The sequence below is a fragment of the Carassius gibelio genome, chromosome B22 (genome assembly GCF_023724105.1).
Source record: "Carassius gibelio isolate Cgi1373 ecotype wild population from Czech Republic chromosome B22, carGib1.2-hapl.c, whole genome shotgun sequence".
NCBI classification, from domain to species: Eukaryota; Metazoa; Chordata; class Actinopteri; order Cypriniformes; family Cyprinidae; genus Carassius; species Carassius gibelio.
The window spans coordinates 6,552,963-6,568,939 of NC_068417.1; the positions used below are offsets into that span (position 1 = coordinate 6,552,963).

Sequence of the window (15,977 nt, forward strand, 5' to 3'; positions counted from 1 at the left end):
AAAATACACGTGAGGCTATATCTCCGCAACGGTTTGGCGTATTGAGACCAAACTTGGTGTGTGTTATAATAAGCATGACCTGAGACGACCTGCAGTGTTTCGACACAGCGCCACCTAGTGGTCAGGAGATATGAAAAATGCATATTTTGGCTTATAACTTCTGAATGGTTTGGCCAAAAATTACAAAACTGGTCTCTGTAGATTCAGTGCGTCATGTCGAGTCGATTGATATCCAATTTTCCCGTGTCGGCCATTTTAGGCGTCGGCCATTTTGAATTATGTTTCAAAATGCTGTATTTTTTGAACGCATCATCGTATCATTTCGCAAATAATTACAAAAATATTCGGCTCCATGCCCTGAAGATACTCAAAAAGTTTGGTGGCAGCGCCACCTTGTGGCCAATAGTTATAATGAAATATCACATAAATGCTAATAACTTTTGAATTAATTAGACATATTAAAATTAAAATGGCCTCCCTATATTCTGTGGGTAAAGCCGAGAGCATTGATACCAATTATGCGAATATTGGCCATACTTCCTGTTTGCCATTTTGATTAATGTTGAAAACCTACTTTTTCGAACTCCTCCTAGACCGTTAGTCCGATTTTCACCAAATTTGACGTGTATCATCTTCAGACCATGCTGGCAAAAAGTTATGGATTTCGTGTCGATATATGAAACGGTTCTCATTAAGCGCATCAACGAATTTGCTAGAAGGGTGCCAAAATGCATTTGAGGCTGTATCTCTGCAACGCTTTGACATATTTACACCAAACTTTGTACGTGTCATTGCTACCTCACACTGACCATGCCACATAAATTTGGTAACAGCGCCACCTATTGGTCAAGAGTAATAAACCATTCATTACCCATGAATAATTACACTTATAAAAATGCTAATAACTTTTTAATGCATTAGCCTATTTGAAGGAAACTGGGCTCAAAATATTCCCTGGTTTATGCCGAAAACATAGATACCAAATATGCCAGATTAAGCTGAACTTCCGGTCCGCCATTTTGATTTATGTTGAAAACCTACTTTTTGAACTCCTCATCAGCCGTTAGTCCAATTTTCACCAAAATTTAAGCAGATGATCTTCAGACTGTGCTGACAAAAAGTTATGAATTTTGTGTCGATAGACGAAACCGTTTTTGCATACCACAGCGACGAACTTGAGGCACAATGACAAAATGACACTTGAGGCTGTATCTCTGCAATGCTTTGGCATATTGACACCAAACTTTGTTTGTGTCATTGAAAAGTCACACAGAGTACACCAAATTGACTTGATAACAGCACCACCTATTGGTCAATTTTGATAAGCCAGTAAATCATGCTACTAGAGGTTGTATTTATGATTTTTTTAGCCATTTCAATTACAATAATCCTAAAATTGCTGTTATTGCTCATTAATGCATTTGGTGTGATGCTCCATGCCATGCTTAGCTCCTACATTTGCCGTTGGAGTGCTTGGCCCCGTAATTGCTGCTTGCAGCTATATTTCTTCTTCTTCTTCTTCTTCCGCCGCAAGTCTATGGCAGCCCATAGAACCGATTGCGGGAAAGTTGTATAATTTGGCACACTGATAGAGGACAGTCCCAACATTAACTATAGCAAATTTGAAGTCTCTAACTCCAACTCTCTAGCGCCACCACTTGTCCAAACTTTCAATGTTTATATGCTAATAACTTTTGAACCGTAAGCCAGAAAATGGAAATTCTTTTTTCCTCTGACTCCTTGGCTTAAGCCAAGTCGAATGAATATCGAAATTCAAAAATCGCAAGGTTTAGTTTTTTCGTTATTTTCAATTATTCGAAAAACCTACTTTTTCGAACTCGTCCTAGACGGTTAGTCCGATTGCCACGAAAATTGTCTCAGATCATCTTCAGACCAGGCCGGCAAAAAGTTATGGAATTCAAGTTGATTCGTCCAACCGTTGTCGAATGACACGTAAACAAATTTGACGAAAAGCACGCAAAAATGCACGTGAGGCTATATCTCGGCAACGGTTTGCCATATTGAGGCCAAACTTGGTGTGTGTTATAACAAGCATGAACTGAGACGACCTGCAGTGTTTCGACACAGCGCCACCTAGTGGTCAGGAGATATGAAAAATGCATATTTTGGCTTATAACTTCTGAATGGTTTGGCCAAAAATCACACAACTGGTCTCTTTAGATTCAGTGAGTCATGTCGAGTCGAATGATATACAATTTTCCTGTGTCGGCCATTTTAGGCGTCGGCCATTTTGAATTATATTTTAAAATGCTGTATTTTTTGAACGCAGCATCGTATCGTTTCGCAAATAATTACAAAAATATTCGTCTCCATGCCCTGAAGGTACTCAAAAAGTTTGGTGGCAGCGCCACCTTGTGGCCAATAGTTATAATGAAATATCACATAAATGCTAATAACTTTTGAATAAATTAGTCTATTAAAATTAAAATGGTCTCACTATATTCTGTGGGTCATGCCGAGAGTATTGATACCAATAATGTGAAAATTGGCCATACTTCCTGTCCGCCATTTTGCTTAATGTTGAAAACCTACTTTTTCGAACTCCTCCTAGACCGTTTGCCCAATTTTCACCAAATTTGACGTGAATCATCTTCAAACCATGCTGGCAAAAAGTTATGGATTTCGTGTCGATATACGTAACGGTTCTCATTTAGCGCATCAACGAATTTGCTGGAAGGGTGCCAAAATGCATTTGAGGCTGTATCTCTGCAACACTTTGACATATTTGCACCAAACTTTGTATGTGTCATCGCCACCTCACACTGACCATGCCACATAAATTTGGTAACAGCGCCACCTATTGGTCAAGAGTAATAAACCATTCATTAACCATGAGTAATTACACTTTTTAAAATGCTAATAACTTTTTAATGCATTAGCCTATTTGAAGGAAACTGGGCTCAAAATATTCCCTGGCTTATGCCGATAACATAGATACCAAATATACCACGGTAAGCTGAACTTCCGGTCCGCCATTTTGATTTATGTTGAAAACATACTTTTTCGATCTCCTGATCAACCGTATGTCCGATTTTCACCAAATTCGAATCAAATGATCTTCAGGCTATACTGATTCAAAGTTATGGATTTTGAGTCGATAGACAAAACCGTTTTCGCATACCACATCGACGAATTTGAGGCACAATGAGAAAATGACACTTGAGGCTGTATCCCTGGAATGCTTTGGCATATTGACACCAAACTTTGTGTGTGTCATTGAAAAGTCACACAGAGTACACCAAATTGATTTTATAACAGTGTCACCTATTGGTCAAGCTTGATAAACCAAGTAATCATGCTACTAGAGGTGGTATTGGTGTTTTTTTTTTTTTTCCATTTCAAATACAATAATTCCAAAATTGCTGTTATTGCTCATTAATGTATTTGGTGTGATGCTTCATGCCATGCTTAGCTCATACATTTGCCGTTGGAGTGCTTGGCCCCGTAATTGCTGCTTGCAGCTATATTTAGGGGCCAAGCACCGAAGGTGCGAAGGCACCTATTGTGTTTGTTGGCGTTATTAGGGGCCAAGCACCGAAGGTGCGTAGGCACCTATTGTAATCGTTGGCGTTATTATTATTCTGCTTCTTCTTCTTCTTCTTCTTCTTCTTCTTCTTCCGCCGCAAGTCTATGGCAGCCCATAGAACCGATTGCGGGAAAGTTGTATAATTTGGCACACTGATAGAGGACAGTCCCAACATTAACTATAGCTAATTTGAAGTCTCTAACTCCTACTCTCTAGCGCCACCACTTGTCCAAACTTTCAATGTTTGTATGCTAATAACTTTTGAACCGTAAGCCAGAAAATGGAAATTCTTTTTTCCTCTGAATCCTTGGCTCATGCCAAGTCGAATGAACCCCAAAATTCAAAAATCGCAAGGTTTAGTTTTTTCGCTATTTTCAATTTTTCGAAAAACCTACTTTTTCGAACTCGTGCTAGACGGTTAGTCCGATTGCCACGAAAATTGGCTCAGATCATCTTCAGACCATGCTGGCAAAAAGTTATGGAATTCAAGTTGATTCGTCCAACCATTGTCGAATGACACGTAAACAAATTTGACGAAAAGCACGCAAAAATGCACTTGAGGCTATATCTCAGCAACGGTTTGGCATATTGAGACCAATCTTGGTGTGTGTTATAATAAGCATGACCTGAGACTACCTGCAGTGTTTCGACACAGCGCCACCTAGTGGTCAGGAGATATGAAAAATGCATATTTTGGCTTATATCTTCTGAATGGTTTGGCCAAAAATCACACAACTGGTCTCTTTAGATTCAGTGAGTCATGTCGAGTCGTATGATATGCAAATTTCCTGTGTCAGCCATTTTAGGCGTCGGCCATTTTGAATTATGTTTTAAAATGCTGTATTTTTTCAACGCAGCATCGTATCGTTTCGCAAATAATTACAAAAATATTCGGCTCCATGCCCTGAATGTACTCAAAAAGCTTGGTGGCAGCGCCACCTTGTGGTCAAGAGTTATAATGAATTATCACAAAAATGCTAATAACTTTTGAGTAAATTAGACAATTGAAATGCAAATGGTCTCCCCGTATTCTTTGGTTCATGCCGAGAACATAGATACCAATTATGCCAAAATTGGCCATACTTCCTGTCCGCCATTTTGCTTAATGTTGAAAACCTACTTTTTCGAACTCCTCCTAGACCGTTAGTCCGATTTTCACCAAATTTGACGTGAATCATCTTCAGACCATGCTGGCAAAAAGTTATGGATTTCGTGTCGATATACAAAACGGTTCTGATTTAGCGCATCAACGAATTTGCTGGAAGGGTGCCAAAATGCATTTGAGGCTGTATCTCTGCAACGCTTTGACATTTTTGCACCAAACTTTGTATGTGTCATCGCCACCTGACACTGACCATGCCACATAAATTTGGTAACAGCGCCACCTATTGGTCAAGAGTAATGAACCATTCATTAACTATGAATAATTACACTTATAAAAATGCTAGTAACTTTTTAATGCATTAGCCTATTGTAATGAAACTGGCCTCAAAATATTCCCTGGCTTATGCCGACAACATAGATACCATATATGCCAGAGTAAGCCGAACTTCCTGTCCGCCATTTTGATTTATGTTGAAAACCTACTTTTTCGAACTCCTCATCAACCGTTAGTCCGATTTTCACCAAAATTGACTCAGATGATCTGTAGACTGTCCTGACAAAATGTTATGGATTTTGTATCGATAGACAAAACCGTTTTCGCATACCACAGCGACGAATTTGAGGCACAATGCCAAAATGACACTTGAGGCTGTATCTCTGCAATGCTTTGGCATATTGACACCAAACTTTGTTTGTGTCATTGAAAAGTCACACAGAGTACACCAAATTGACTTGATAACAGCACCACCTATTGGTCAATTTTGATAAGCCAGTAAATCATGCTACTAGAGGTTGTATTTATGATTTTTTTTAGCCATTTCAATTACAATCATCCTAAAATTGCTGTTATTGCTCATTAATGCATTTGGTGTGATGCTCCATGCCATGCTTAGCTCCTACATTTGCCGTTGGAGTGCTTGGCCCCGTAATTGCTGCTTGCAGCTATATTTAGGGGCCAAGCACCGAAGGTGCGAGGCACCTATTGTTTTTGTTCCGGTTCTTATTATTATTATTATTATTATTCTTCCGACTGGGAGTCTATGGCAGCCCATAGAACCAAATGCGGGAAAGTTGTTTTGGTTTGACATTCTGATAGAGGACAGTGCCAACATTAAGTACACCAATTTTGGTGTGTCTAAGACATTCCCTCTAGCGCCACCAACTGTCCGAAATTTCACTTTAATTTTGTTAATAACTTTTTAACCGTGAGGCCAATCAACAAAATTCTTTTTTCCTCTGATTTCTGAGCTCAAGCCAATTCGATTGCACCCTATACAGTCATTTTCCGTCATAGAAATATGGCCGCCATTTAGAAGTTTTTTAAAAACATACTTTTTCGAACTCGTCCTAGACGGTTTGTCCGATTCACACGAAAATTGAACCAGGTCATCTTCAGGCAGTGCTGACCAAAAGTTATGCAAATCAAATTGATTCGTCAAACCGTTTTTGATAAACGCTCTAACAAATTTTACGTAACGCTTACAAAAACAGTCGTAAGGCTGTATCTCGGCAACGACTTATCCTATTCAGACCAAACCTGGTACATGTCATAACAAGCATGACTTGAGGCTACTTGCTGCGTTTCGGCGCAGCGCCACCTACTGGTCCGGAGATATGGAAAATTGCTATTTTTGCTTATAACTTCTAAACAGTTTGTCCAAAAATCATAACATTGGTCTTGTTAGATTCAGGGCAACATGCCGAGTCGACTGATATCCAATTTTACCATCTCGGCCATTTTGACTGTCGGCCATTTTGAATTTTGTGCTAAAATGCTGTATTTTCAGAACGCATCAACGGATTGTTACAAAAAATGGTATGGGTCATCAGTACAATGTCCTGAAGGAGCGTGAGAAGTTTCGAAACAGCACCACCTAGTGGTGATCATCCTTATTTAAATGCTTATAACCTTGGGTGTGGTCGACTTATTTTCTCGAGACTCACCAAATTGGACTCCTGAAACCTTACCGAGTCCAACGATACCAAACATTCTAGGTTTCGCCTTACGGTTTGTGTAGCGTTGTGATTTAGCGCTTAAAAAACATCTGGCTATATCTTTGAAACCGCTTGTCTGATCGAGACGAAACCACCGTCAGAAGTTCGGAAACATAGGTCGATAGCTATACGCCAATGCCCAAATGCCAAAATATTGATAGTAAGGGGTAGTAATATTCAATCAAAGTCAAGAGTCAGTCAATTTTTACGTGCTTTTTCATATAAATGCCCATAACTCTGAAGTGAATTGAGATATTTTCACCAAAATTGACACACATATGTATGGGCTCACTCTGAGCAAACATAAAAAAAATGGTTGGACTGAGCCTCTTGGTGGCGCTATAATAGAACAAAACATGAAATTCTCATTGACTTCAATACAGTTTTGTGAAATAAAATGCTATACTAAACAAATGCATTGGTGTAATATTACAAAACTCAGAATGTGTCAACAACACCATCCCCTGAAGGTACTCAAAATATTTTGAAACAGCGCCACCTAGTGGTCAAAGGTTATAACTCAATTTACATAAAGGCTAATAACTTTTGAATTAATCTGGCTATTGACATCATGCTGGTCTTTTTAGATTCCTTGGGTCAAGTCGAGAACATAAAATACAAAGTTTACCTTATTTGGCTGAACTCCCTGTCCGCCATTTTGATTAATGTTGAAAACCTACATTTTAGAACTCCTCCTAGACCGTTAGTCCGATTTTCACCAAATTTGACGTGGATCATTTTCGGACCATTCTGGCAAAAAGTTATGGATTTTGTGTCCATATAAGAAACGGTTCTCATTTAGGGCATCAAAAAATCTGCTGGAAGGGTGCCAAAATTCGTTTGAGGCTGTATCTCTGCAATGCTTTGACATATTTGCACCAAACTTTGTATGTGTCATCGTCACCTCACACTGACCATTACAAACTAATTTGGTAACAGTGCCACCTATTGGTTACACGTGAAAAGCCAATAAATCCTATTACTAGTTGTTGTGTTTATAGTTTTCAAGCCATTTTGCCTAAAATAATCTTAAAACTGTCTTAATTACTCATTCCTGCCGTTCGTCTGAAGCTTGCTTCTGTAGTGCTTGGCCCCGTTATTGCTGCTTGCAGCTATATTTAGGGGCCAAGCACCGAAGGTGCGTAGGCACCTATTGTTTTCGTTGGCGTTATTATTCTTCTTCTTCTTCTTCCGCCGCAAGTCTATGGCAGCCCATAGAACCGTTTGCGGGAAAGTTGTATAATTTGGCACACTGATAGAGGACAGTCCCAACATTAACTATAGCAAATTTGAAGCCTCTAACTCCTACTCTCTAGCGCCACCACTTGTCCAAACTTTCAATGTTTGTATGCTAATAACTTTTGAACCGTAAGCCAGAAAATGGAAATTCTTTTTTCCTCTGAATCCTTGGCTCAAGCCAAGTCGAATGAACCCTAAAATTCAAAAATCGCAAGGTTTAGTTTTTTCGCTATTTTAAACTTTTCGAAAAACTTACTTTTTCGAACTCGTCCTAGACGGTTTGTCCGATTTTCACGAAAATTGGCTCAGATCATCAACAGACCATGCTGGCAAAAAGTTATGGAATTCAAGTTGATTCGTCCAACCGTTCTCGAATGACACGTGAAAAAATATGACGAAAAGCACGCAAAAATACACGAGAGGCTATATCTCCGCAACGGTTTGGCGTATTGAGACCAAACTTGGTGTGTGTTATAATAAGCATGACCTGAGACTACCTGCAGTGTTTCGACACAGCGCCACCTAGTGGTCAGGAGATATGAAAAATGCATATTTTGGCTTATAACTTCTGAATGGTTTGGCCAAAAATTACAAAACTGGTCTCTGTAGATTCAGTGCGTCATGTCGAGTCGATTGATATCCAATTTTCCCGTGTCGGCCATTTTAGGCGTCGGCCATTTTGAATTATGTTTCAAAATGCTGTATTTTTTGAACGCATCATCGTATCGTTTCGCAAATAATTACAAAAATATTCGGCTCCATGCCCTGAAAATACTCAAAAAGTTTGGTGGCAGCGCCACCTTGTGGCCAATAGTTATAATGAAATATCACATAAATGCTAATAACTTTTGAATAAATTAGACTATTAAAATTAAAATGGCCTCCCTATATTCTGTGGGTAAAGCCGAGAGCATTGATACCAATTATGCGAATATTGGCCATACTTCCTGTCCGCCATTTTGATTAATGTTGAAAACCTACTTTTTCGAACTCCTCCTAGACCGTTAGTCCGATTTTCACCAAATTTGACGTGTATCATCTTCAGACCATGCTGGCAAAAAGTTATGGATTTCGTGTCGATATATGAAACGGTTCTCATTAAGCGCATCAACGAATTTGTTGGAAGGGTGCCAAAATGCATTTGAGGCTGTATCTCTGCAACGCTTTGACATATTTACACCAAACTTTGTACGTGTCATCGCTACCTCACACTGACCATGCCACATAAATTTGGTAACAGCGCCACCTATTGATCAAGAGTAATAAACCATTCATTACCCATGAATAATTACACTTATAAAAATGCTAATAACTTTTTAATGCATTAGCCTATTGCAACGAAACTGGTCTCAAAATATTCCCTGGTTTATGCCGAAAACATAGATACCAAATATGCCAGATTAAGCTGAACTTCCGGTCCGCCATTTTGATTTATGTTGAAAACCTACTTTTTGAACTCCTCATCAGCCGTTAGTCCAATTTTCACCAAAATTTAATCAGATGATCTTCAGACTGTGCTGACAAAAAGTTATGAATTTTGTGTCGATAGACAAAACCGTTTTTGCATACCACAGCGACGAACTTGAGGCACAATGACAAAATGACACTTGAGGCTGTATCTCTGCAATGCTTTGGCATATTGACACCAAACTTTGTTTGTGTCATTGAAAAGTCACACAGAGTACACCAAATTCACTTGATAACAGCACCACCTATTGGTCAATTTTGATAAGCCAGTAAATCATGCTACTAGAGGTTGTATTTATGATTTTTTTTAGCCATTTCAATTACAATAATCCTAAAATTGCTGTTATTGCTCATTAATGCATTTGGTGTGATGCTCCATGCCATGCTTAGCTCCTACATTTGCCGTTGGAGTGCTTGGCCCCGTAATTGCTGCTTGCAGCTATATTTATTATTATTCTTCTTCTTCCACCCCAAGTCTATGGTAGCCCATAGAACCGATTGCGGGAAAGTTGTATAATTTGGCACACTAATAGAGGACTGTCTGAACATTAACCGTAGCAAATTTGAAGTCTCTAACTCAAACTCTCTAGCGCCACCAATTGTCTAAACTTTCAAAAACTTGATGCTAATAACTCTTGAACCGTAAGCCACAAAATGAAAATTCTTTTTTCCTTTGATTCCTTGGCTCATGCCGAGTCGAATGGACACCGAAATTCAAAAATCGCAAGGCTTAGTTTTTTCGCTATCGTCAATTGTTCGTAAAACCTACTTTTTCGAACTTGTCCTAGGCCGTTGCACCGATTGTCACGAAAATTGAATCAGATAATCTTCAGACCATGCTGGCAAAAAGTTATGGAATTCAAGTTGATTTCTCAAACCGTTTCCGAATAGCTCATGAACGAATTCTTCGAAAAGCACGCAAACGTGAACGTGAGGCTATATCTCCACAACGGTTTGGCCTATTGAGACCAATCTTGGTGGGTCTTATAACAACCATTCCCTGGGACTACCTGCAGTGTTTCGGCGCTGTGCCCCCTAGTGGTCAGGAGATATGAAAAATGCATGTTTTTGCTCATAACTTCTGAACGGTTTTGCCAAAAATCACAAAAGTGGTGTCTTTAGATTCAGTGCATCATTCCGAGTCGAATGATACCGAATTTTCCCAACTCGGCCATTTTGGGCGTCGGCCATTTTGAATTTAGTTGTAAATTGCTGTATCTTAAGAATGAAGTTCCGTATCGTTTCGCAAATAATTACAAAAATGTCCGGCTCCATGCCCTGAATGTACACAAAAAAATTGGGGGCAGCGCCACCTTGTGGTCAATAGTTATAACGATTTTTTCGAAAAATGCTAATAACTTTTGCATACATTAGCCTATTGTAACAAAGCTGATGTTGATAGATTCCTTGGGTCATGCCGAGAACACCGATACCCCATTTGTCAATTTTGGCAAAATTTCCTGTCCGCCATTTTGATTCATGTTGAAAACCTACTTTTTCGAACTCCTCCTAGACCGTTGCTCAGATTTTCACCAAACTTGATTTGGATCATCTTCAGACCATGCTGGCAAAAAGTTATGGAATTTGTGTCGATACACGTAACCGTTTTCAATTAGCGTACCAACGAATTTGCTGGAAAGATGCCAAACTGCATCTGAGGCTGTATCTCTTCAAAGGTTGGAGATATTTACACAAAACTTAATATGTGACATTGTCACATCACATTGACCACGCCACATCATTTTGGTCACAGCGCCACCTATTGGTCAAGAGTAATAAACCAATCAATAACCGCTAATTATTACATTTCCAATAATGCTAATAACTTTTGATTGCATTAGCCTATTATCATGAAACATGTCTCAAAATGTTCCTTGGGACATGCCGACAACATACATACCAATTATGTCATATTAAGCAAAACTTCCTGTCCGCCATTTTGATTCATGTTGAAAACCTTTTTTTTTAAACTCATCCTCAACCGTTTGTCTGATTTTCACCAAAATTGAATCAGATCATCTTCAGACCGTGCTGACAAAAAGTTATGGATTTCGTGTCAATAGACGAAACTGTTTTTGTACAGCGCTGCTTCAGATGTCAGGCATCTTCACAAAATGAGTCTGAGGCTATATCTCTGCAAAGCCCATTAGTGGTCTTGCAGTGACATCTAGTGGTCGTAAATGCAATTTATCATACAACACTGTCTCTTTAACCTTTATAACTGTTATATGTTGTCTTAATTTCATTCCAAAGAAGCATACGCAATTTATGTATAATTTCACAGTCTAGATAATAGTACTGCACTGATTTTAAATAACCTAGATATTGCTGACAGTAAAAGAATATAACAGAATTACAGACACACACAAACATGAAATGTTTAAACTACTATATTAATACTCAATAAGCATGCTTAAACCCACACACAGATGCACACATTTTGTTATATATATAGATAATTAAAATAAATGATGGGTGATAAAACCTATTGCAAGTCTTCTGTTTTTATGGGCTTCTATGTCATTTTTCAGGTTTCATTGCAATCATAATCTGGCATAATTATAAACATTAGATATATCTGTATGAATAAATTGGTAAACTTTGACTCAATGTGATCTGAAATGCTTGAACAGTAATATTAAATAATAGTAATATACATTTTTTCTAGATGAATCCCTCAACAAGCCCATAAACTGTAATGTTTTAGTCTTTAGTGAGCTCATTAGTGGTCTTCCAGTGACATCTAGTGGTTATAATTGCAATTTTTTATTCAACACTGGGTTTTGAAGCTTTAAAAATATTACAGTGTTCTTTTTTACCTAATCTCTGTTAAATTTTGCATGATTGTTTAGAAAAAATACAGATCTAATGCATGTGTGATTATATTACCCCTTTTTTTTTTTGCAGTTTAATGCCATTCACAACAGAAATCTTTTGTTTTTTAGGCCATTTTAACTGTTATAGCACCAGCTATTTTCTGATCTTAATGAAACTTTGCATGCTTGGTGGGTCATCTTTCACATGTTATAACCAAGTTTCATAAAGTTTTGAGTTTTTGTTTCAGTTTTATTGGCTTTAGGTTACATGTGGCCACGGCCCTTTCCTAAATGACCTCTTATAGCTAACCAAAGGACAAAATGCAACATATTTTTGAAAATTATTGATCTAGAGAGTCCAGAGAATATTATTGCAGTGGTTTGATCAAGACTGAACAAAAAACCAGGTGACCCAAAACATTCAAATTCGTGGACCAATTTTACGAAAAAGGCTATAACTCGGGAACAAAATGAGATATCTTCACCAAACTCAGAATTCATATGCATGAACAAAAACTTTAGTCAAATTATTATTTTTTTTTTCCCATATCTGCCACTTGGTGGCGCTACAGGATGAAAAAAAATCAAATGGCTATAACTAAGCAACCGTTGATCCAATCAACTTGAAAATTGATATGGCCCAATGTGGCACAAGTGCTCTATGAGGAATTTCACTTATCTTAAAAAACATGGCCGCCATTGGCCAAACAACTTTAAGCACCTATTTGACAAGGTTAATGGAAGTCGATCGGAACGAAACTCGGCGGGCATGTTCGACTCATTGCCCTAAAGGTCTGTAAGTATTTTGAAAGAAATTGCCCACAACATTGTCACCTCCCACAGAACACAACAAAGCGATTTGATTACAGCGCCACCTATTTTCCAAAAATGATAATGCATCATTTTACTGGAGTTTTACTGGCTGTTTCAATTACACTCTTCCAATAATTGCTTTTCTTACTCGTTGCATTTGGTCTGATGCTCCATGCCATGCTTAGCTCCTCGCTGTGGAACTTTTATTAACGATTTTCAGCCATTTCAATTACAATCATGCAATTATTAATTTCATTATTCATTGTTGCATTTGGTCTGATGCTACATATGCTTAGCTCCTGATGTTGCCGCTGGAATGCTTGGCCCCGTGATTGCTGCTTGCAGCTATATTTATTATTATTATTCTTCCTCTTCTTCCACCCCAAGTCTATGGTAGCCCATAGAACCGATTGCGGGAAAGTTGTATAATTTGGCACACTAATAGAGGACTGTCTGAACATTAACCGTAGCAAATTTGAAGTCTCTAACTCAAACTCTCTAGCGCCACCAATTGTCTAAACTTTCAAAAACTTGATGCTAATAACTCTTGAACCGTAAGCCACAAAATGAAAATTCTTTTTCCTGTGATTCCTTGGCTCATGCCGAGTCGAATGGACACCGAAATTCAAAAATCGCAAGGCTTAGTTTTTTCGCTATCGTCAATTGTTCGTAAAACCTACTTTTTCGAACTCGTCCTAGGCCGTTGCACCGATTGTCACGAAAATTTAATCAGATAATCTTCAGACCATGCTGGCAAAAAGTTATGGAATTCAAGTTGATTTCTCAAACCGTTTCCGAATAGCTCATGAACGAATTCTTCGAAAAGCACGCAAACGTGAACGTGAGGCTATATCTCCGCAACGGTTTGGCCTATTGAGACCAATCTTGGTGGGTCCTATAACAACCATTCCCTGGGACTACCTGCAGTGTTTCGGTGCTGTGCCCCCTAGTGGTCAGGAGATATGAAAAATGCATGTTTTTGCTCATAACTTCTGAACGGTTTTGCCAAAAATCACAAAAGTGGTGTCTTTAGATTCAGTGCATCATTCCGAGTCGAATGATACCGAATTTTCCCAATTCGGCCATTTTGGGCGTCGGCCATTTTGGATTTAGTTGTAAATTGCTGTATCTTAAGAATGAAGTTCCGTATCGTTTCGCAAATAATTACAAAAATGTCCGGCTCCATGCCCTGAATGTACACAAAAAAATTGGGGGCAGCGCCACCTTGTGGTCAATAGTTATAACGATTTTTTCGAAAAATGCTAATAACTTTTGCATACATTAGCCTATTGTAACAAAGCTGATGTTGATAGATTCCTTGGGTCATGCCGAGAACACCGATACCCCATTTGTCAATTTTGGCAAAATTTCTTGTCCGCCATTTTGATTCATGTTGAAAACCTACTTTTTCGAACTCCTCCTAGACCGTTGCTCAGATTTTCACCAAATTTGATTTGGATCATCTTCAGACCATGCTGGCAAAAAGTTATGGAATTTGTGTCGATACACGTAACCGTTTTCAATTAGCGTACCAACTAATTTGCTGGAAAGATGCCAAACTGCATCTGAGGCTGTATCTCTGCAAAGGTTGGAGATATTTACACAAAACTTAATATGTGACATTGTCACATCACATTGACCACGCCACATCATTTTGGTCACAGCGCCACCTATTGGTCAAGAGTAATAAACCAATCAATAACCGCTAATTATTACATTTCCAATAATGCTAATAACTTTTGATTGCATTAGCCTATTATCATGAAACATGTCTCAAAATGTTCCTTGGGACATGCCGACAACATACATACCAATTATGTCATATTAAGCAAAACTTCCTGTCCGCCATTTTGATTCATGTTGAAAACCTTTTTTTTTTAACTCATCCTCAACCGTTTGTCTGATTTTCACCAAAATTGAATCAGATCATCTTCAGACCGTGCTGACAAAAAGTTATGGATTTCGTGTCAATAGACGAAACTGTTTTTGTACAGCGCTGCTTCAGATGTCAGGCATCTTCACAAAATGAGTCTGAGGCTATATCTCTGCAAAGCCCATTAGTGGTCTTCCAGTGACATCTAGTGGTCGTAAATGCAATTTATCATACAACACTGTCTCTTTAACCTTTATAACTGTTATATGTTGTCTTAATTTCATTCCAAAGAAGCATACGCAATTTATGTATAATTTCACAGTCTAGATAATAGTACTGCACTGATTTTAAATAACCTAGATATGGCTGACAGTAAATGAATAGAACAGAATTACAGACACACACAAACATGAAATGTTTAAACTAGTATATTAATACTCAATAAGCATGCTTAAACCCACACACAGATGCACACATTTTGTTATATATATAGATAATTAAAATAAATGATGGGTGATAAAACCTATTGCAAGTCTTCTGTTTTTATGGGCTTCTATGTCATTTTTCAGGTTTCATTGCAATCATAATCTGGCATAATTATAAACATTAGATATATCTGTATGAATAAATTGGTAAACTTTGACTCAGTGTGATCTGAAATGCTTGAACAGTAATATTAAATAATAGTAATATACATTTTTTTCTAGATGAATCCCTCAACAAGCCCATAAACTGAAATGTTTTAGTCTTTAGTGAGCTCATTAGTGGTCTTCCGGTGACATCTAGTGGTTATAATTGCAATTTTTTATTCAACACTGGGTTTTGAAGCTTTATAAATATTACAGTGTTCTTTTTTACCTAATCTCTGTTAAATTTTGCATGATTGTTTAGAAAAAATACAGATCTAATGCATGTGTGATTATATTACCCCCTTTTTTTTTTTGCAGTTTAATGCCATTCACAACAGAAATCTTTTGTTTTTTAGGCCTGTTTAAATGTTATCTAACCAAAGGACAAAATACAACATATTTTTTCAAAGTTATTGATCTAGAGAGTCCTGAGAATATTACTGCAGTGGTTTGATCAAGACTGAACAAAAAACCAGGTGACCCAAAACATTCAA

The 15,977-nt window shown here is 38.0% G+C and overlaps 1 protein-coding gene across 1 annotated transcript in view; it reads left to right on the top strand.

The window, feature by feature from the left end:
- The window catches only part of LOC127987694 (uncharacterized), a 2,462,016-nt gene that overhangs the window by 2,092,632 nt on the left and 353,407 nt on the right, over nucleotides 1-15,977 (top strand). The window lies entirely within an intron of this gene.